A 21176-nucleotide genomic window follows, 5' to 3' on the forward strand; every position below is an offset into this window, starting at 1 on the left:
AAACGCAGATTACAACGCTTGATGACTGAAGGAAAACAAGCACTGACTGGATCTCGCAGCAGGAAAAAGGGAAAAAAAAAAAGTATTGTTAGTGCATCTGTGCTTCTGGGGAATGTTTAGGTCCATCATTATCTTCATGCAAATCCACTGTTTGGCTGCATTCACTTGACACTGGTCGGTTTCCTATCAGCCATATTTTATTTTTAAGTCTTTACACAGTGGTCAGTGCTGTTGAGGTTTGTATTTCAAGGGTGGCTGTAAGAAATATGGCTACACGATAAATCAATGCTGTGGAAAGAGACTTCAGTGTCGACTCCATCGGCTGAATTATTAACAGTGAAACAGAAACATGACAAATTACCTGGGGGTGGATACACAAACAGATATCCTTGAAAATGTTTTACATTTGATTAAGCCATTTTGCAGGTCATACTGACATGAAAAAAGTGAAGGAACACAGAAATTTACTCAACTGGCACAGTAAAATTTTTGCTTGTACTAGAAACATCAGTCTTTAAACTCACTCCTTTTCCTCTGAGATGCACCTACGCATATTTGGTTAAAGGTTTATTGAGGATTTTAATATATGGCTGCAACCTTTGTCTCAAAGTGCAAAGGAGGACAAAAGTAAAAGGCTTTGTCTTTAAAGGGATATATGTTGTTTTTCTACTTTCACATCTTATAAAATTCAATGGTGGTGCATGTTATCCACCTAGGCCTTCAGTGGTGTTCTACCTGACTTAATCCACCTTCTAATATCAATAATATGCAAAAAATGCAATATAAAAGGATGTAATATCACAGGTAGGTATCTCACATAGCAAGAATGAATGCCATTACTAAAGCAGGAAACCCAATGAGCACGCCTAAGCAGGTCTATTTTCATTACAGCCACACCTCCATGTACATCATCTCAAGCAAAATCATCAATATTTACTTCATAAAATGCCAAAAATAGAAACATGTTAATAAAGTACATTATTGTAACCAAAACTACTGCTTATATTTTCATTATGTCTGCCACTAGATCCATTTCTTCTCCCCTGTCAGCCATTGTGTGTTGGGAAAACAGCTATTAAATCTAACCGATATATGTCACGACAGATGTGGTTTTCTTGTTGAACTTGCTCTGACTCAAATACTTTTTGACCAAATGGTGTGAAAATACCGACATTATTGTACACCTACTAGATCACCCCTGTGTGACCAACATGAAATCTGCAACAACTTCATTTCCATTTCTTTAAAGCTCCAGAGGCTGTACTGTTGATTGCAAAGGCCCCAAGGCAGATTTTTTTTTTACCCAGCAACATATGATGGAGAATTATGATTGGACAAACACTCTAATGTACACATACACTATTGGAAAAACTATGAAATAAAGAGAATAGACTATTGGGAATTATTTGATATGTCTTCAAATCATAGGGCGTAAATGTAGGTCAGTGATTCTGATTGTTGAAGAAGAGGCCTGGCTGGCCCTGACAACCCACCACTGGAAAATTACCTAAAATTATCACAGAAGTGTTAGAATATTGATTTATTTTTTTTTATTTCATTTTCTTATTTTGAATGTCAAAAACCCCAAAAACAAGGAAAATTTTTTTAAAGTAAAAAAAAAAAAAAAAAAAATTCGAAAAGAAGCGGGATGAAGTACAACTTATATACTCCCTTACCCTTACCCCATCTTTTTCTATTGATCACAAAGTCCCATATCAGTTCCTCAAAGTACCTTCACAAATCTCACACATGTCAAAATAAATTCTAAGCAATTCTGCACAAAACACAAAAATATTATACATACCAAAAATAAAACATATTACCCATATAGATAGACTTCACTTCAAACATATAGAAATATGAAGTTATGCTAAAGACATCAATGTATTTGATGATAGAGATATATAGTGAGATATATTCCGATGGCCTGGGGGATTTATGCGACCACTAGAGGGAGTACAGAGTCACTCTGTTGGTCTCCTATAATGGGGAAAACTAACTTTGACTAAGGTATCATGACAGTGTCAAGATGGGATGAGAACCACTAAGAAACAACTTTAAGAGTCAAAGAAAATGTCATAGTAACAATAGCTAGAAGCACTGTTGTTGTTTTCACCACTGGACACAACTCTTAATTTAAAGAATGGAGTTTGATGCTAAAATCAAGGTTTCTTCTACGTTGGTGAGTTTGATTATGAGGTCTAGTTATTATGTGATGCTATTACTGTTGCTAAATTTGTCACTGTTAAACTAAACCAGGGGTGTCAAACATGCGGCCTGGGTTCCTGTTCGGCCCCTGGGATGTTTTTGCCAAGTGCAAAAATTCCACAATCTTGAATTGAATTAAGCAACAACAATTTAGCTTGAATTAAGGAAAAAATCTTGAATTAAGCCAAAAGAAATATTCAATTAAGCCAAAAAAAATCTAAAATTTAGCAAAAAATCTTGAATTAAGCCCAAAAAAATCTTCAACTAAGTAAAAACAAATCTTGAATTAAGCCAAAAAAAAAATCTTCAATTAAGTAAAAAAAATCTTGAATTAAGCCAAAAAAAATCCAGAATTAACAACTTAATTTTTTTTTTTCTTTATTTTAGTGCAAAAAATAACATTAAATTATGAAAATATTTACATTTACAAACTATCCTGAAACAACTAAATGTGAATAATCTGAAATGTCTAAAGAAAATTAAGCACAATTTTAACAATTTTTCTGCCTGTTCCTCAGTGTTTAGTGTCTTTGTAGATCTGATCCATAATGCACATGTAGAAATGATAAGTTGAGGAATAATATTATTAAAATTGCACTAAATTTTCTTAGGTTTTTTTAATTTAAATGTCAGTTTTTTCAGGGGTTTTTTTGTTGGGTTTTTTTTTTTTTTTGGCTAGTTTATAAAGTAAGTATTTTCATAATTTAATGTTTTTTTGTTTTTTTTTTACACTAAAACAAGACAAAATTTGGAGTTGTCATTATTTATAGGTTATTATGCTATTATTTTACTGGTCCGGCCCACTTCAGACCAAACTTAGCTGAATATGGCCCCTGAACTAAAATGAGTTTGACACCCCTGAACTAAACTGAGACAGTTCTGACCTTGTTCTGATTCCAAACAGATCTTTAGTGCAGCTATTGACAACACAAACACTGAGGTGATTTCTGTTTTTACTGTGGCTGTTTTCTGCCACACAGAGCTAAGCTAATAGAGTTTTAATGTAAACTATCAGCTGACGCATCACATGTAGATTATAAGACATATAGCTATTCTGACTGACTCAGTGCTTTGGATTGAAGAAGGAAACTTGATGATACCATAATATAGATGTGTGTAAATAATGAGCTTTATACCTGATACAGTATGCAGATACGTGGTGTTTACTCGTCCGTTGTTTTGATAGTACGGTGTACTGGTACTGGACCAACTGCTGAGAGTTTGGAATATCAATACTACAGAGAATTAAAGTTTGCTCTTGAAAACTTTCCATTAAGGGCACACATTTGCTTTTCTAATAAGAACAACAGCCCCCAAACCTCCACACTCAGCACTGTTTGTACAGATACACGCCATGCCATTTAAAGGGGTCAAATCTCCCCTCACCTGTCAGGAAAGCAGCAGTGTGGGTTTTTGACAGGAGGCGAGCCCACCCGCTGTTAGTGTTGGACCATATTCTGCCTCCCTCTAAGGCTTCTCTTGGCCTCTGCTGCATGCTGCATCCAGGTTGTAAAGGATACGGTTTGCGGCTATACATAGCTCAGATGTCCAGAATTCTTGGCAGCGTGGCATGTCACACAGAGGAACAGTAAGATGTCAAGGCAAGCCAGCCATGAATGAAGAAGGGAGAGCAAGAGGGAGAATAAAAAACTGAGCCCAAGAGATTGTGTTGGAATAAGATGGATGAGGTGAGAATTCCATTTCATTACAGAAGCTGGTCAGAGCGAAGCAGTTTAGTTTTTTCACTCGCTCTTTACATAAATAATTTTCTGCTTACTCTAAAATCTTTTGCACACCTGGTAGTGAACATCTATTTCAGCAGCTGTGTTTTACAATCAGTCAACCACAGTATTTTAATCACCAAAGCTCAAGATGAGGTTATTGAAGATAAGCATATGTATATTTGCACTATATTCATTTTGGTTAAATCTAAACATACAACCAAGGATTTTATGGTTTATGGTCACCACTCTTAACCATTACATACTGTTTATATTTGAAGCATGAAAATACCATAAATTACAGGGTTTTTTTTTAATTCTTAAATTTGCTTAAAAGAATGACCCAAATAATGCAAAAACATTTTTTTTATATATGTATTTATTGATTTGAAATATTTTTTCAGTGTTTCTACAAATTTTTGTTTGTTGAAGCTGTTTGGGGTCAAATTTGACTGAATGTGAAATGGATTTTAAGTGATAGTTTCAATAAAATTTAAAAATCCTCATGGCTGTTAACTTCTCATGACCTAGATGAGATGTAAATGATATTGTGTGTTTTTCCACACACTACGAGTTATGTAAAACCTGAAAAATACACAATGATTTCTGAAATGTTAAGGATTATTCACTTATTTACTGATGTCAGAAATGCTATTCAGACATTTTAAATAGATCTGAGTTTAATAAAACTGACATTGATATTTTATGTTGGTGTCAGATGTGACCTGAACCAAACGCTGAAGATAGGAACAGAATGCAAGGATTAAAACCATTTGACTCCCTACTGAAAAAGTGCAGTTTCAATGAAGTTAGTGCTTTAGGTTTAAGTTCAGATATTTGGGTTTATATATATATATATATATATATATATATATATATATATATATATATATATATATATATATATATATATATATATATATATACACACACACATATGATTTAGGTGTTCCACCTAAATTCCACATAACTTTTATCATATGTTCCTTGACCACAGTTTGTACTGAAATTCTGATGTTATGATGACATTTTTAATGTTCAAGGGAACATTAAAACCGTGACTGCATATTTCTGAAATCTTACTAAATAGAATCCCTACCACTGACTAGAAACTGCAAGATGTATTCTTATCAGTACAATAAGACTCAAAGTGAATGCACGAACAGTGCTTAGTAACTAGCGGTTCTCAAAGACAAAGAAATACATCATCCTTTTAGACCACAGGCATATTACTGAAAAAAATAAGCTTAACTAAATAAATAATCCCACACATAAACACTTTTTAAATTTGCAGTTATTTTATATTAATATCAGTCTGCCAACAGATGATCCAAAACACTGTATTACAGCCTATTCATCCTAGTCCCTAAAGTGAAGAGGCTTCATTCTACATGTACTGTGTGTTGCTTATACATAAGATAAACATTTCACTCACTCAGGGCTGATTCAACAGATGAAATAAACATGGTGCTCTGAGGCACATATTACTCTTTCCTATCTTGCATTTCATCTGACATTTTCTAATATGCAGCTATAACGTCTAATCTAGTCTCTCAGTCACAGATACCTTAAATCACGATTCCACTGAGTTGAGATGAAAGGAAGCTTCTGACTCATAACTTGAAATAAGATAATTTATTAAATAGACATGTACTTCAGAAAACCAACATTCTATAGGATGCTCTACAGAAAAAAAACACTCCTACCTACTTTTCCTCCTAAATATTTTTCCTTGACCTTGGTTGAAAATGCAATGGAGTTAAGGAAAGATGGAAAACATGAAGCACTGTTGAAGGAATCCAGCTGCACTCATGTTACATAGGTCAGCTGTGGTTGAACTGCAATATTCTGAAGCTGGACTGAAACAAATCTATTTAATGCAGAACACATAAGCATAGACAACATGGTTACAAATTTGACATCATTGTCAAGGTTGGAACTGGAATAGAAATACAGAAATGCATTCATCTGTTCACTTGAATTTGTTAAAGGAGTGATATTTTACTTTTTTTAAATGGAATTATGCATTTTAAAACATTTCCCTATGGTCTACATAAACTGTAAATGCTATACTTGGGTCTGAATTCTTCATTAATTCAACTCCACAGGTACATCTTCAACCCTATTTCTGAGTAATGACACCAGAAAGGTCGTTTTGAGCACTGGCCCTTTAAATGCAAATGAGCCACTTCATGCCCCACCCCCTCCAGGTTGTTGATCATACTGCTCTGTCCCATTCAGCCACTTGTATTTGTTAATACAACCAACACTTGAACATTTTAGGTAACTGGCTTGAAGTTTGGACATATTTTCTGTATGGACTACAACCACTGCTGCTGACAAACAATTATGGCGTACTCTGAGAAATGTTTGTCGGAAGTCTTGACCTTATACGTGCAAATGTCATGACGTAGCTAGTTATAGATGTAACAAATTAAGATGGAATTAAAACAGGTTATAGAAATCTACTTGATTTTTGCTAAAATTAATATAAAGATACCTTTGCAGCACCTAGAGGGTTCAAATTCAAACTTTTTGAACTATTAGGGTCCAAATACACAAATAAATGTACCAAAGACTAATAAAAGTGGATTTAACAAAATATGACCCCTTCAATATGAATCGTGGATTAGCATGATTGAATCAAAATAGTAAATCAATGTAAAGTAAGCATAAAGCTATAAACTATGGCTATAAATCTGCAAGCCTATATGTGGTCATAACTTGTGTCATAAGATGAAAATGTGCATTCTGTCATGTTGATCATTTATCTTTATGAACAGGTTGCTGTTGCAGTGAGCTGTGGGATGCCACTCTGTCCTCTCCTCTGGTAAAAGATGGTCCACTGTATCCTATACTAACTAGCGCATTGACCTGTGGGAACCCACAGGTTCTAGAAGCAGTAGAGTTGATAAAATGGGGAGCTGACTTTTTGTAGAAGTCGATCATAACTTGAATAAAAGTGAACTTGCTGAGTTTGGTAGATGGCAGCGATGATAGTTGGTTATTCATAGTTACCTTATATATTTGTTTGAAAGGGCTTTACATCATTACTGTATGACTTCATGACATTGACATTACTTGATGTGTGCACTTAGAGGCCTGTAAATAGAAAACATAATGTTGTAAGATTACAATGTGAATAATCTTTGAAAGAAATGACTTTTTCCAACAATTTGATATATAATTTGTTGCTTAAATCCAAGAAATGTGAGAGTATAAGATTTGTTGTAGGAGAGGAAACGTGGCGTCTGTGTTGAACTCACTGAAAAACCACCTCTCAAGCAAATTGCTGTCAATCCATAACTGGACATCCTATCTCAAAAATTCATGAAGGTGAGACTTGTGGAGAGTCCTCTGAATGTATCGATGTAAAAAAAAATGTGGAGAAAAAAAGTCAGAAGTGAATAAGCAGTGGTTGTGGGAACATGGTGTTAGTCAAACATGTTAGTGAGAGAAAAAACATTGGAGGGAATGAAAAAAACCAGCACTCTGTGCACTTAGAGGCATGTACGTCTAAAACAAAACGTTTTAAGATAAAATAAGAATAGTCTTTGAAAGGAAAGACTTTTTCCAACATTTTGATGTATAAATTGTTGCTGAAATGTGAGAGTTAAGAAGAGTTGTTTGTAAATTTTCTGACATAAAACCCCCTCTCCACTCTAAGTTAGCATGCGAATGATTTCAGCCAATCAGCTGTCAGCATTCTGTTCCCCTTGTATATGAATAGGGTTTAGTGTATCACGTTGTTGTGCCAAAAATCACTAATAACTAAAATAATATTGGCCGTATCAATAAGCAGTTTTTGCCTCTCTGATCCTTGAGCCAAAATACATAAGTACTCCAAAAGGCAAAGGCTAGCTCTCTCCAGTTTTTCAGTTATAAATCAGACACACACACGCATGCACATAGAGGCCACTTGGCTTTTATAATATAGAAGATGGAGGTACTAAAGGAAGGTCCTTGAATCTCCTTTCTTTTACATTTAGAGAATTCAGACAGCTCTTATCATGGTTGACACTTCCAGGTCATTTCACTCAGTTTGGAGGTTCCTAAGCCTAAGGACTTTTCAGACACAGCCCCAGTCTATGACAGCCTTGTTTAGAAGGTGCAAACAAACAACTATAGGTCAGATTAGGAAGTGTAAATGCATATGAGCTGTTGAATCTGTTTATATGATACAAGACATCAGCTAAAGCACGTGCAAGTGTTATTCCTCATAGTGATGTGAATCGTTTGCAGGGGATTTAATGTACTATAATTACTGATTTCCTGGATAGGGGGTGTTTCCCAAGTGAGCTGCACTATATTCATTATATACTGCCGTTTTATCCAAAAATAAATATAATGAAGATCCAAATATGTAACAATGAGTTTCAGTTTGTTTAGATACCTAAGTTATGTCTCCACATGTAACCCATGCAGTGAGACATACTGTAAAAATCCATAGGTGCAGAAAACAGACAAATATTTTACATCATCTGCTCATTAATTGTGTTTCACTTTGTGGAAAGAAGATATGAGAGTACATGGCAGTGTAATCCTCAGAGTAAAAGCCTCTATTTGGCCTGTAAAATAATGCATACCATGAGTCTGGAGCATGAACTAAATCCAAAAACGTGTGAACAGATTTGTTCAGTATGAGCACAGACACCCTGCAGAATTTTGTGTTCTTCTTTTCCACTGAATAATGGGCTTTGGGGAGACTGTTCACAAAAGAATAGCTTGTGCCATTAATCATTGGCTAAAAATAAAACTTACAAGCACGACTCTAATGATGGAGAAGGTGACCAAAACAGTGACTCTCCAGAGTGCAGCTGGAGATGTTGAAAACAGCTTAATCTTTCCCCTGTGCTGTGTGTGCATGAGCTATACAATACACATATAGTCAATGTGAAGAGCTGGGTGATCACTCATAATCCAGCCTGTGCATGTTTAGAGAACCCAACAGACACTGATTGCACCTTTATTTACGGACGGCTATAAATACGGATATGCATCTTTTAACAGTCAGTTTAAAATGTACAGCGTGCTCAGAGTCAACCGCACACTCTCAGGCCTGTTGAATGATGGGAACATGTTTTTTCTGTGGAGCAAGTGGAGGATGCAGACTGCAGACATATCACAAATTCCCATGGCACATTTCAAATGTCATAGGTTACAGATTACCCTATTAAAATGTCATAAAATTATTACTTTTTGATTAGTTTTCTGAACATTGCAATAAAACAGACAGCGTTCATTAATTTTAAAGCTCTTTTCTGACTTTAGAAGGAAAATATTCTTGATTTTCCAGCATAAAGGCAATAAAAACCATTAATCATGGACACTTGTGTTAGTGTGATCAACTGTTATACTATATGTACAAAAATATAGGGACACATCAAATGCACAGCTTGTTGGGCTTCCCATGTATTAATTTCAAATATTATCATGATAAAAATGTTCATGTCAGGTGCTGTCAATAATTACCATTTAAAAAATTAAACAAATAAATAAATACATAAATAAATGAAAATAAAGTAAAATAAATAAATAAATTTTAAAAACACATAAAAATAAATTAATACAAATTTAAAAAAAATAAAGTGAAAAAATAAAAATCAAATGAAATTACAAAATAAATAAAAAATAATCACCATGATAAATGCCAAATCAATATTTTTTTTGAAAGCAAAGACATATTTTTACCCCCGCCAGGAGGTATTGTGATCACTTTGCTTTATGTGTTTGCATGTTTGTGTGCATGTTTGTTTGTTAGCAAGATAACTCAAAAAGTTATGGACGGATTTTCATGAAATTTTCAGGAAATGTTGATACTGGCACAAGGAAGAAATGCTAAAATTTTGGTGGTGATTGGGGGGGGCGGCAGATCTGTCTTGGCGGAGGTCTGTGCTCTCTGAGTGCTTTTCTTGTTCTTACTGAATTTGCTGAAGAAACCAGATGGTTACTTGTAGTTTAAAATGAGCTAATATTTATTTCATAAGTATTTATATTAATTGCAGTCAGAACACGATAAATTATGATGATATTTCAGTAATCTAAAGGTAGATCAGTTAAAATAATGATAATGAAAAAAAAGCGAAAACTAATTTTGCATTTTGTAGGCAAAATTATAAGACTAATATGCTCATTGTAATATTATTTATCGTGATATAAACTTTTACTCTGACACTTCACATCATGTTAGCCCCGTCCATGTCTTCTATTCAGTTCCATGTAGCTGTAGTTGTTCCTCAACACTGCCTTCATTCACTTTTGTGTTCCTTGTGGTTCAACAACAGATGACTGGTTTAGACACTTTGTGCAACTTGATACGCCAAACTACATTGTGCATGTACACAAAGATAAATACTACGGTTAGTTATTGACGTAACTTTGCTTCTTGGAGTCTCATTGCAGATGTGCATGATGCAAACATCATTCTTGTCATGTAAATGGAACCAAAATAAAGCACCTCAGCATTGTAAGCTGTTACTGCAACATATTGTGCATCGGCTCAGCGAAACTATCAACTGACCCCTCGAGAACCTCAATCAGCATTGTTTAGCCAGAGGAAAGTTTTATTGTTTTTGATTTTTGAGTTTGTATCTCACTCACCCTGTGACTGTGGAGGGTCTTTCCCATACCACCCAGATGACCTCAGCTGAGGCTTGGTCAAGAGGAAAGTACTCACTACAAGTCTTTGTATTGGTCAGATGTCTGTGCGCAGGTATGCTAATCTACATTCATGTAAGCACAGGCAGGATTTGTATGTATGCTCCTGTCAAAACCTGTTGTTGGAGACCCAAAACGCAGGTTAAAGAAAACTGGAATGGGCTCAGAAGCAGCAAGCAGAGCAAACATGAGTCCAAGACTTCAAGTGGAAACTATTCCAGACTGTAGTCCCATCTGCTTTCACTTTAGAGTCTGAGTCCTAAACTAAATAAAGATCCCTCCTGAACACTTTTATTGCCTTTCTCTTTCTATCCATCCTTCTTTTTGTCCGACTCTATTCTCTGTCCAACCTTTTCTTTGCACAGATTGTTTTTATTGTTACGTTGTTTAAGCTTCAGTAAAGGTGAACTGTAAGTGCACAGGCTACACTTATCTCCATCTTTCTCACTGGATGCGAATAAAATTGTCCCCTGGTGAGTTAAACGTCCAAAGTAAAGACCCAATCTGATTCCTCTCATTTGCAACACGGGGGTTTGTTTTTTACAGAACCGCATAGAAGTATATTTCAGATGATCATCTCACGTGTTTTCAGTGCATTTTTGTTTGATGGATGTGTATCTGATGACCCCCAGTGAGGCTTTATCTGTGAGTAAAGACACCAAAATGAGACATCTGTATTTCAGCACAGGTCCCATTTCAGCTGTTCTCATCATTTTATGTAGCTTTATTTTTTTTAATTTACTTCTTGTTGTGTAAATTACATTACACATCTGCATTTAAAAAAAGCATTTATTAGGTTTTTTTTTTTAAATTACTTCAAGCATTGTAATTTATTCCATATTTCCATATGTTTATACAGTTAGTGAGCATGTGTGTGCTCCTGTAGTCACAGCATCTTGCTCTTTCTTCCTACTGTACCGTCAGTGATAAATGACATATGGGAAAAGAAGGAGAGATAGATGGAAGCACCAACAAACAGATGCCAAATAACCCACTGAATGCTTCTTTATGATGGGTCTGAGTCAGTAAACAAAGCAAACATGTTTTTGGGATGATTTACCAACCCTTCATTTATGTGCACTGCAGATTGTTATTTAATTATTGCAGTAATTGTTTTGGTTGCATCATGTCATTGCTTCTTTCTGTGGCCAAGATGACATATATCAAAGAAACTTTTGATGTTTTTAACTTTCTGCTCTTCCCAGCATCACAAACAACCACAGAGCTGCACAGCAACACTAAATATTCCCAATTAACCCATAAAGACCCAAACATCCAAAATCATCTACTGATCTAAAATGTTTAGTAACTTCTGATCCACTAATCCTATCAATATATGTAAATAATTGGTGTAAAATACAGTTTGTCATCTTCTCATAGTCATCAGATATGTCTCATTTGGACGTTCAGAGGCTCCGTAGTTACCGTGGAAACACTGTTATCTTCTACAACACTGATTCTCCAGTAAAACCCATGGAGTTTGATAAATGACAGTAGATGGAGACACCTGTTATTATGTTCAGTTAATGATATATTTTATTGAAAAAGTCACTTTTTCTTCAGTTTTCTCTGTTTCTGATATAATAATCCCCAACTTTAATCTGAGCTTTTATGAACATCTATACGATCAGTATATTAGATAGCGGGAAATGAGTGATTTTCACTCAGAAATGCAAAATACAAAGCATAATTTTACAATGAATGGTAATAAATCACTTAAGAAAGGTTGAAAATAGAGAAAAAAATCATTTGGGAACTGCTACAAAAGTAGTACTAGGTCTTTATGGGTTAATTCAACAGTTGAGTGGAGTATACGCTCACAGAGCCCTACCGTAATGAGTGATTACTACACTAAACCAAGGCAATCGTACTGAGTCAACACCACAGCTTGAAGTCCTGTTAAATTCTTGCTGGGATGAAAACAGAAGTCTAGTGCTGCTGGACGTAGACCAAGAGCTCCACGTTTAAAGCTCTGTGTGTTCGGTGTCGACCAAGAGAGCTCCTCCACAGTGAATTATATCCATCTGCTAATGTCATTCCAGCCTGCCGCCTTCCCCTGCCTCACCCTGCATGGTATGGTTTGGATTGTCACACTCTACAGCCAATACAATCACTGGGCTGAATCCCAGGCATGTGCTGCAAGCCGTAGCCAATGGAGGCTGTGTTTTTGTTTGTCTAAACAAACACGATTCATTTTTGATGTTAGGATTGTTTGAATTTTCAATGAAATACACCAAAGGGATTTGAAATTTTGGGCACTGAACAAAGGCTTCTCCAACCATACAAATAATTCACTCTATACGTTTGCATGGATCTAGAGAGGCAGATGCCGAACAAAGAGATGATGACGAATCTGTGGCCGACCACATACGCCAGATAGACATGTTTATAGGGAGGTAATTCTGTTTACTAATGTGCAGTCTGTCTGTCTCTGGGTTTCTGTTAGGGGTTAACAGGGGGGAGACAAACAGAGAAGCTGCCGACTAGTGGGGTCACATGTGACTTCATGGTGTTGGAGACATCCAAAGGCAGAGCGCACTGCCTCCCATCCATCTAATTCATCCCATGGGACTGGCACACAGAGTGCATGAATAAGACATGAACTACAGATATCTTTTTGTCTAAGGTGCCACTTCTTTTCACTCCCATACACCCCCTTTTTTTCTACTCTCTGTCTGTCTTCGGTGATTTAAATTAAAAAAGAAACCCCTAGCCTAAAAAAAAAAAGCTGGTGCCTCTCCCACACTTGCCCTTTTCCACCCTTGTCTCCTATTTATCCTTGGGGTCCTCTTGTGGTGAAGAGGGCAATTTATTCATCTATTGATTTACTCATTTGTATGTTAGCTCCGTGTAAGGGAGGACGATGCCTCTGTGGGGTTCTCAGTTTGCTGCAATGAGCCCATCTCTCAGATTAAATAGAGTGAACTACTACAGATGAAGAAGAATGAAGAAGCAAATCCTAGATGTGAATCAATAATCACATGCAAAAATTTAAAGGTTCACACCATTAAATGCTCCATATGTTTGTGTCTGTAAGCTCCCGTTCCGCTGGACTTTTAATTTCTGTATAATATTTCAGTCTGGGCTTTTCCTAACCTCCAGGGAACACGATCAGCATGTTATGGACACAGAGGTCAAAGGTCAAAATACAAAGTAGTTAAGAGAGGTGAGAGAGACTTCAAGAATGATTGACTATAAGAAAAAGGAAAACAAACTAAGCTGGTAACCTGATGCCCTTTGGAGCTAATTTATGTAAAAATGTGCAGAATGTCAGAAAAAAAAGACCATGCACCTTAAAGTTCAGAATGCAGCATGACTGGAAAGAAGAAATACTGCCCCCATATGTACCGTTTTTTACTTTTACATCACATTCCACAACAAACTTCGCACACCTGGGGTTTTCTGTCAGGTTTGTTCTGTGTTCATCTTCACTTAAAACAGGCTTATAGTGAGAACTGCAATGGCACTGTAATTATAACACTTACAGCATTTTGCTATTAATGTTATTCTTATTTTATACTAAGCTTTCATATTAAACTTTACTGATATTCTGAAAATCTGTCTTAACATTTATTGGGCTCTTATTTTTTTTATTTATTGGTTTATTTAACAGGGACATTCTACATTAATTCATACTGCTGTAAATGCAATAGAGTTAGCGTAATGACTATTTTTCATCTGCAGCCCCTGGACAGATTTCACCCTAAAAGGTAGCACAAGGTTATAAACTTACAATTTTTAAAGCATAAGTTCAAAACACTGAAATTCAGATGGGTACAATACAAGTTTGGCAATACAAAATTTACAAATACTAAAGTAGAAAGTTATTAAAATACACTTGGTAGTAGAATGTAAAAATTGGATGCTGTCCACTCTTATTTCTATGTATCATATATGATTCTTTTGTTTATGTATGATATGACCCCATTCACAGTTGTTTTGGTTATTATGGATGTTTTTGTCTAAAACAGCATTGTTTGTTTGTTTATGCGCTTGTCTTTGCTGGTTTGTGTCTATGTAAATTTGGCTGTTCATAATAACATGTTGTATAGGTGAAGGAACAGAAACTGTATTTTATTTTTGTTATACATGGCATAACCTTCCATTCATGTCTCTCCAGCCTCTTGCTTTATTTGTATTTATTCTTTTTTGTGCGTTTGTTGTTGTTGTTGTTGTTGTTGTTGTTTTTGTTATATGAAAAACTCAATAGAGATATTGTCCAGAAAAAAAAATAAAAAATACACTTGGCACTTTGACATGTTAAAAAATACAACAGAGACCAGACTAAAGCATTTCTGTTGGCAGCTCCAATTATTAATTCACCAGTGTTTTAGATGCATTTTGAAAAAAACGGAAGGCAAAACATTATATACAGTCACATAGAACAGACTAATAAATCAGAATAATGGTAAAATATGTGGAGTATGCTTGTGGCATGTTGTGTGGGTGTGCATGCATGTAAGATGGTGATGAATCAGCTGCCACTGAGCTAAAGCATAGAGATGAACAACCAATCCCTCTCACAGTCACAACTAGAGGCAATTTAGATTAACCAATTAACCTATTACGTGCATGTCTTTGGATGGTGGGAGGAAGCCAGAGTACCCGTACAGAACCCACGCAAAAACAAGGAGAACATGCAAACTACACACAGAAAGGTCTAAGTGGCTAAGTGTGCATTTATTTTATGTGAATTTCTTTACTTGTACTTGATAACAAACCTATTTTACATGTTATTCCAACCTTACTGTGGATTAAATGCCAAAAAAAAAACACTGTTTGCATCACATATGGCTTCTCTTTGTCCACAAACTCAGCCTATTAAAAAAAATATCAGACAATAAGCAAAGATTCTCTGCAAGTGACATACATTCCTTGATCCATTATGAAACATAACTTCATTAACTCTCAAGTTTTTAAGATGATGAAATTTTCAGTTTCCAGCCAGTTTCTGCTTTCTTCTGGAGGCTAGATAAAACCTCTGAGCTGTCAGTTGAAGAGTCATTACAGCACAAGCCATCATTGGTACTTTAGTTTCTTATTTTATGTTTTGTTGTTTTTATTTTTGATCTCTGTATATTTAACCTTTTGACCATTTGACCCATTTCTGAAAATGGTAGCAACACAAACTAGAGTTCATAGAGGAATTTTGAAAGGAGGACAAAGAAGTTTACTTTGCAAATTCTGGCTATAAGTGAGGATATATATAAAAAAAAAAAACTTTGAGTGGCTCAGCGCTGGCAGCCTAAGCCTCAAACAGTCAGAGGTATTTAACTGTTTCTTAAGCTTTCGCAGTGGGATACTGTGCGCGACCCTTGTCTACTTAGCCTGAGTGTGCTCTCTGAAACTGTAGATGAGACTGTAGGGCACAATAAACAGAGAGCTGAATATATGACTTAACTGTGAAAGACAGATGTCTCAGCAACACTGGCAATTGCAGGGATAAGATGAACTGCTTTCACTGCAAACCACAATGAAAGGCTCTGAATCCTCCATGATAGTAGTGTTATAAGCTGCGTTTTCCCAGATTGAAGTAGAAGTCGTTTTCTTTTTTCCCCTTTGGTATGATCAGGATTTGCGCAAGAATGTGGGGATCACTCAGGTCTTATGGCTAGTTTTTATTAGTATAATCTGCAGCGTTGATTCAGTGAACATCCTGTCAACATCCTGGGTTTCAGAGGATGGAGTCTGAGCTTACAGAAAATAAAACACTTAGCTACTACCAAAAATTTTAAATGTATGGTTTGACAAAAAATAACCTAAACCTGTACTAGAAACCCTCAACAAGCAGACATCATAAAAATCAAGATAAGTTAATTTTGGTAAGTGATAACAGTGAGTATTTCTACTAAAATAATCACACTAGTAATACTGGCATTTAGCCTAACACTACAAACACTGGTCAGTTCTTCCTCAGCTTTGATTAAACTCAGTGTACAGTTATTTTTTTCCTAAACTTTGCAATCATGCTTAGAGTCTGCGCATCCAGCAGTACAGAAAAAAATGAGTGGAATACAACCTCAACCATATAAGGACATGTATCTCCTGATCTGCAATCCACTGGGTATATGTGTATGTGTGTGTGTGTGTGCATGTGTGTGTGTATTTGGACTTCTTTGTGATGACCAATTTGGACTTCAGACCTTCTCCAAGTGAGAATGTGTAATCGGTCCTCACTTCTTCAGAGACAATAGAGTTAATAGGATTAACTCTTGACCTTAAAGTTAAGGTTAAGACAAGGGTTTAGATTTGGCTTGTTGTTCCCATGGTGAGAAATAGTGAGAAGTAGGGGCTAAAACATGGTTGTGTGTCACTACTAGGTGTGTAAATATGATTTTTTTTTGGTACATTTTAGTCTGTTGACCTATTTCTGAGAACAAGAAAATGAATAAAAAAACAGACAGTACGAGTTCACAGAGTCTAATCTATATTATCTTTCACTATGTGGAAAAAAACAGAGTATTATTGTATTTCCTGACTAACAATTTGCAGCTTCCTGTGACTTTACCTAACGCAATAGAGGGATAAATCTTCAATCCTTAGTGTCTAAAAGAGAAACAATGCAAACTGTCACTGTAATTTAATTTCTCTACTATATAACATGTAATGCTTTAAAGCCAAATATGTCAAACATTACCGTTGTCGAGGGTAATGTTCCAACGACGCGACAATTTTTCATCGACTAGAAGCTTTTCTGGATCCTTTATTCACTCTGAAAACATGGGAATGGTTTGAAGGGAATACAAGAATGAGAGAGGGGGAAAATCGAGAAAGTGTAAAATCTGTAAGTGGGAGAAAAAGCAGGTGGGCTAAGCGCTCAGGTCTAAACTGTAAAACTGCTATTAGGAGAAAAAAGCGGCCGTTTATGCCAAACCTGATTTACTTACACCTCACGTGAAGGTCGCAAACGCATTCAATCCTAGACAGACGACGGAGGAAATAAACAGAGGTGTTCTGCTGAGAATGCATGCTCCAGTTTTGTGACTCATCAAATACTGTTTGTTTTTCCCTTATTCTAATTTTAGGTTTGACAGGTAAGTTTGATGAACTCTTATCCACAGGAGAGGGGCTTAGGAAGGGGTTGTTTGGGTGGCTGCACTCCCCTGCACACCTAAATCTTTAAAAGCTCTCTATAAATTTACCCCCTTAGAGAAATTCTCTTCCAGATGAGCTTGAATGTCTTCCACAGTCCTGCTGCTCCCCATCGCGAGTGTCTAAATAAACTCAATACGAGTGCTTATGTGCAGCAAAATTTCCAAATTTTTGTTCTACAAAGCAGGTGAAAAGTTGATTATTCTTGTTCTACGTTCATTTTTGTTTATTTTTTCTGCAGCATCCTATATCTGCAGACAGATCTCCATGCAGTACATTTCTATCTATGCAATCACTTCAACAGCAGCCAGAGAGCAAAGGTCAACAACTGGCTTTTACTTAACGTATTATCCTTTCCATAATGTTCCAAGTGAAATTTGGTTAGAGGAACCAGCACAGGGAGAAAGACACACAGAGTAAAAAAGAACCGGTGAGACTATTTGATTTTTTTTTTTTTACTTTTTTTTTTTAGCAGGGGAGAGATGGTCTTGTCATTTTAAAGGGTTTCGAGGGGATGTTTGCTCACCCTCTTAATGGCTTAAAATGGATGGAACCATCTATCTTTCTCTCCATGCTTTTCAGGGGGGAAAGCCCAAGAGGGATGGACCTATTTTGCCCTGTGACGGATTGCGCAAAGTCCAACAGATATGGCCCAGCGCACATGGAAAAATACCATTATTAAAGTAAATATCACAATGGAATTTCCATTATTCTGACATCAAGCTGGGATAAACTCCTTTTTAATAACATCCCACGAAAACGGTTTATTTATCAAAGTGCTCATCAGATGTTTTAGAGTGTGGAATTTTGTGTTTTCTTAGAACTGGGTCGACCTGAGTAAAACGATGCAGGTGTATCTTGCAAATTTTGGACCACAAATGAATAGATTTATTTACATCCGCTGTTTGGGATGCAGTATGCATGTGGATGACAGTACATTTTGCAGCGTAGTATATAATAGCTGGACAGATCTCTTTGCAGTATGTCTCTAGAGCAGGGGTAGCAAACATATGGCCCGTGAGCCAAAACCGGCCCACTGAAGGGTCCAATCCGGCCATCCATTCATCCATTGATGAATCTGTGAAATGCAATAATTACACTGAACATACTAACAGTCAATGGTGTCAAAATCATTTTAGTTCAGGTTCCACATTCAGGCCAATATGATCTCAAGTAGGTCAAACCTAGCCTGGCCAGCCATCCGTCTGTCTCAGTAAGAAATCCGTCTGGAATTGCAGGGCTTGAATCCAAATATGAAGGCGGGACTAACAGGCACCTAGTAAACCAATCACAGATAAGACGGACATGACGCTTTTGTCAGAGAAACTTAAGAATACAGGGTGTAATATGTAATTCCATCCTTATTTTTTAATCAAGCAACCGACAACAATTGTAAAGAGATTTGTGGACTTGGGACTGACTTTGACTCACAACAAAAAGAAGTTGGTGCCTGTGACACATTGCGAAACACCTCCCCCAAGACTTGTGATATTCCGATATAAAACAGGCATAATTCACAGTGAATGAACCAGTTCCAGACTGGTTTCTCTGTATTGAATACAATGAGAAATGGCTGGCCAGACTAGGTCAAACCTGTAAAATACTATCATAATAACATATACAGGGTGGGGAAGCAAAATTTACAATGAACATTTAGTTCTTTTTTTCTCAGCAGGTACTATGTCAATTGTTTTGAAACCAAACATATATTGATGTCATAATCATACCTAACACTATTATCCATACCTTTTCAGAAACTTTTGCCCATATGAGTAATCAGGAACGCAAACGCCAAAGAGTGTGTGATTTGCTGAACGCACTCGTCACACCAAAGGAGATTTCAAAAATAGTTGGAGTGTCCATAAAGACTGTTTATAATGTAAAGAAGAGAATGACTATGAGCAAAACTATTATGAGAAAGTCTGGAAGATACTATTAAAGAAGAATGGGAGAAGTTGTCACCCGAATATTTGAGGAACACTTGCGCAAGTTTCAGGAAGCAGGTGAAGGCAGTTATTGAGAAAGGAGGAGGACACATAGAATAAAAACATTGTCTATTATGTAAATTTTCTTGTGGCAAATAAATTCTCATGACTTTCAATAAACTAATTGGTCATACACTGTCTTTCAATCCCTGCCTCAAAAATATTGTAAATTTTACTTCCCCACCCTGTAAATAATAACAACTATGAATTTTTGTCTTGTTTTAGTAAAATTAGTAGTAAAATTACACGAAAATTACATGAAAATGTTTACATTTACAAACTATCCTTTCACGAAAAAGAGAATTAGCTGAACATATGTGAATAACCTGAAATATCTTAATGAAATGGAACTGTAACTTCACCAATATTGTGCCTGTTACTAAATGTTTGGTGTATTTGTAGATCCAGTGATCTGTAAAATGTGATGTAGTGTACATGGTAAACTCAGGCATAATATTGTTAAAATTGCACTTTTTTGTGATTGTTTATACTTAATATTCAGATGGAATTCATATTCACATTTTTTAAGGATACTTTGTAGATGTAAACATTTTTACAATGCAGCTTTTCTTTTTTTTCCGCTGTTATTATTGTACTAGTCTGACCCATTTGAGATCATATTGGTGTGAATGTGGCCCCTGGACTAAAATGAGTTTGACACCTCTGCTCTAGAGCAAGGAATACTTTAAGGAATGTAGCTGTGCATGTGCTATGTGCATGTATGAAAGCAAGAATGTGAGATATACTGTATCATGAAAGACAGAGATGTCAAAACAGAAATGGAAATTGAGAAAATCTGGATGTAGGGAGACTATGCACACTTCCACATACCCACACAAATCACTCTCTAAATCATTTACACTAGCCGCCACTGAATGTTAGCAGTGACAGCATTCAGGTCTGCCAGGTCTACATCATGTGGAGCCTGGCACTTGGGTTGACAGTTTGGCCCGAAATAAGGGAAACCAAACAATCCTGGAAACCTCTCGAGACTGGATAGGATCTTTCTGCACCTCCAGGTATCTGACATCTGACCTTCTGCGCTATGGTTGTACACTGAGGTACAGAGTTGTGAGAAAGCTGAGTTTGTATACTCCATGGATAAGAGATGAGCTCTGACATGTTACAGAATCTTACAGCTGTTCTGTCATTCTTACTTTTTTCAACTATTAACTATTTTTGAAAAACTTTGTAAATCTGTGAGGCTTAAGCATTACATAAAATGTGGTTCATTCTGTCTTTGTGGTGAAAAGAGGGATGGATTCTAAGACATTATTTATGAGCCTATGCATCTATAGTCTTGTACACTTTACAAAGTTGTAATGTCTATAATCACATTCAGCCTGTCAGAGGTCTGTTTGTCATAAATTTGGACATTATCCTGGCTTATATTGAGCCGTTGCCTGGTAAACAGAAGCATTCTTGGCATCTCAGAACATTACTTAATGCATCTTTGGATGTGACATTAAATGTGGCTACAGCGTATGGAGAAATGCATATACTTGCATAGGAA

General features: G+C 36.1%; 1 long non-coding RNA gene across 1 annotated transcript; it reads right to left on the reverse strand.

The window, feature by feature from the left end:
- Positions 1-498: 498 nt before the first annotated feature.
- LOC115433304 (uncharacterized) lies at positions 499-20134 on the reverse strand. Its single transcript, XR_003937338.1, has 3 exons — positions 20026-20134; positions 1997-2005; positions 499-512 (listed from the first exon to the last, which is right to left on the reverse strand). It is a non-coding gene; the product is annotated as an uncharacterized LOC115433304 (long non-coding RNA).
- Between the last annotated feature and the right edge of the window lie 1042 nt (positions 20135-21176).

The sequence above is a fragment of the Sphaeramia orbicularis genome, chromosome 14, assembly GCF_902148855.1.
Source record: "Sphaeramia orbicularis chromosome 14, fSphaOr1.1, whole genome shotgun sequence".
NCBI lineage: Eukaryota > Metazoa > Chordata > Actinopteri > Kurtiformes > Apogonidae > Sphaeramia > Sphaeramia orbicularis.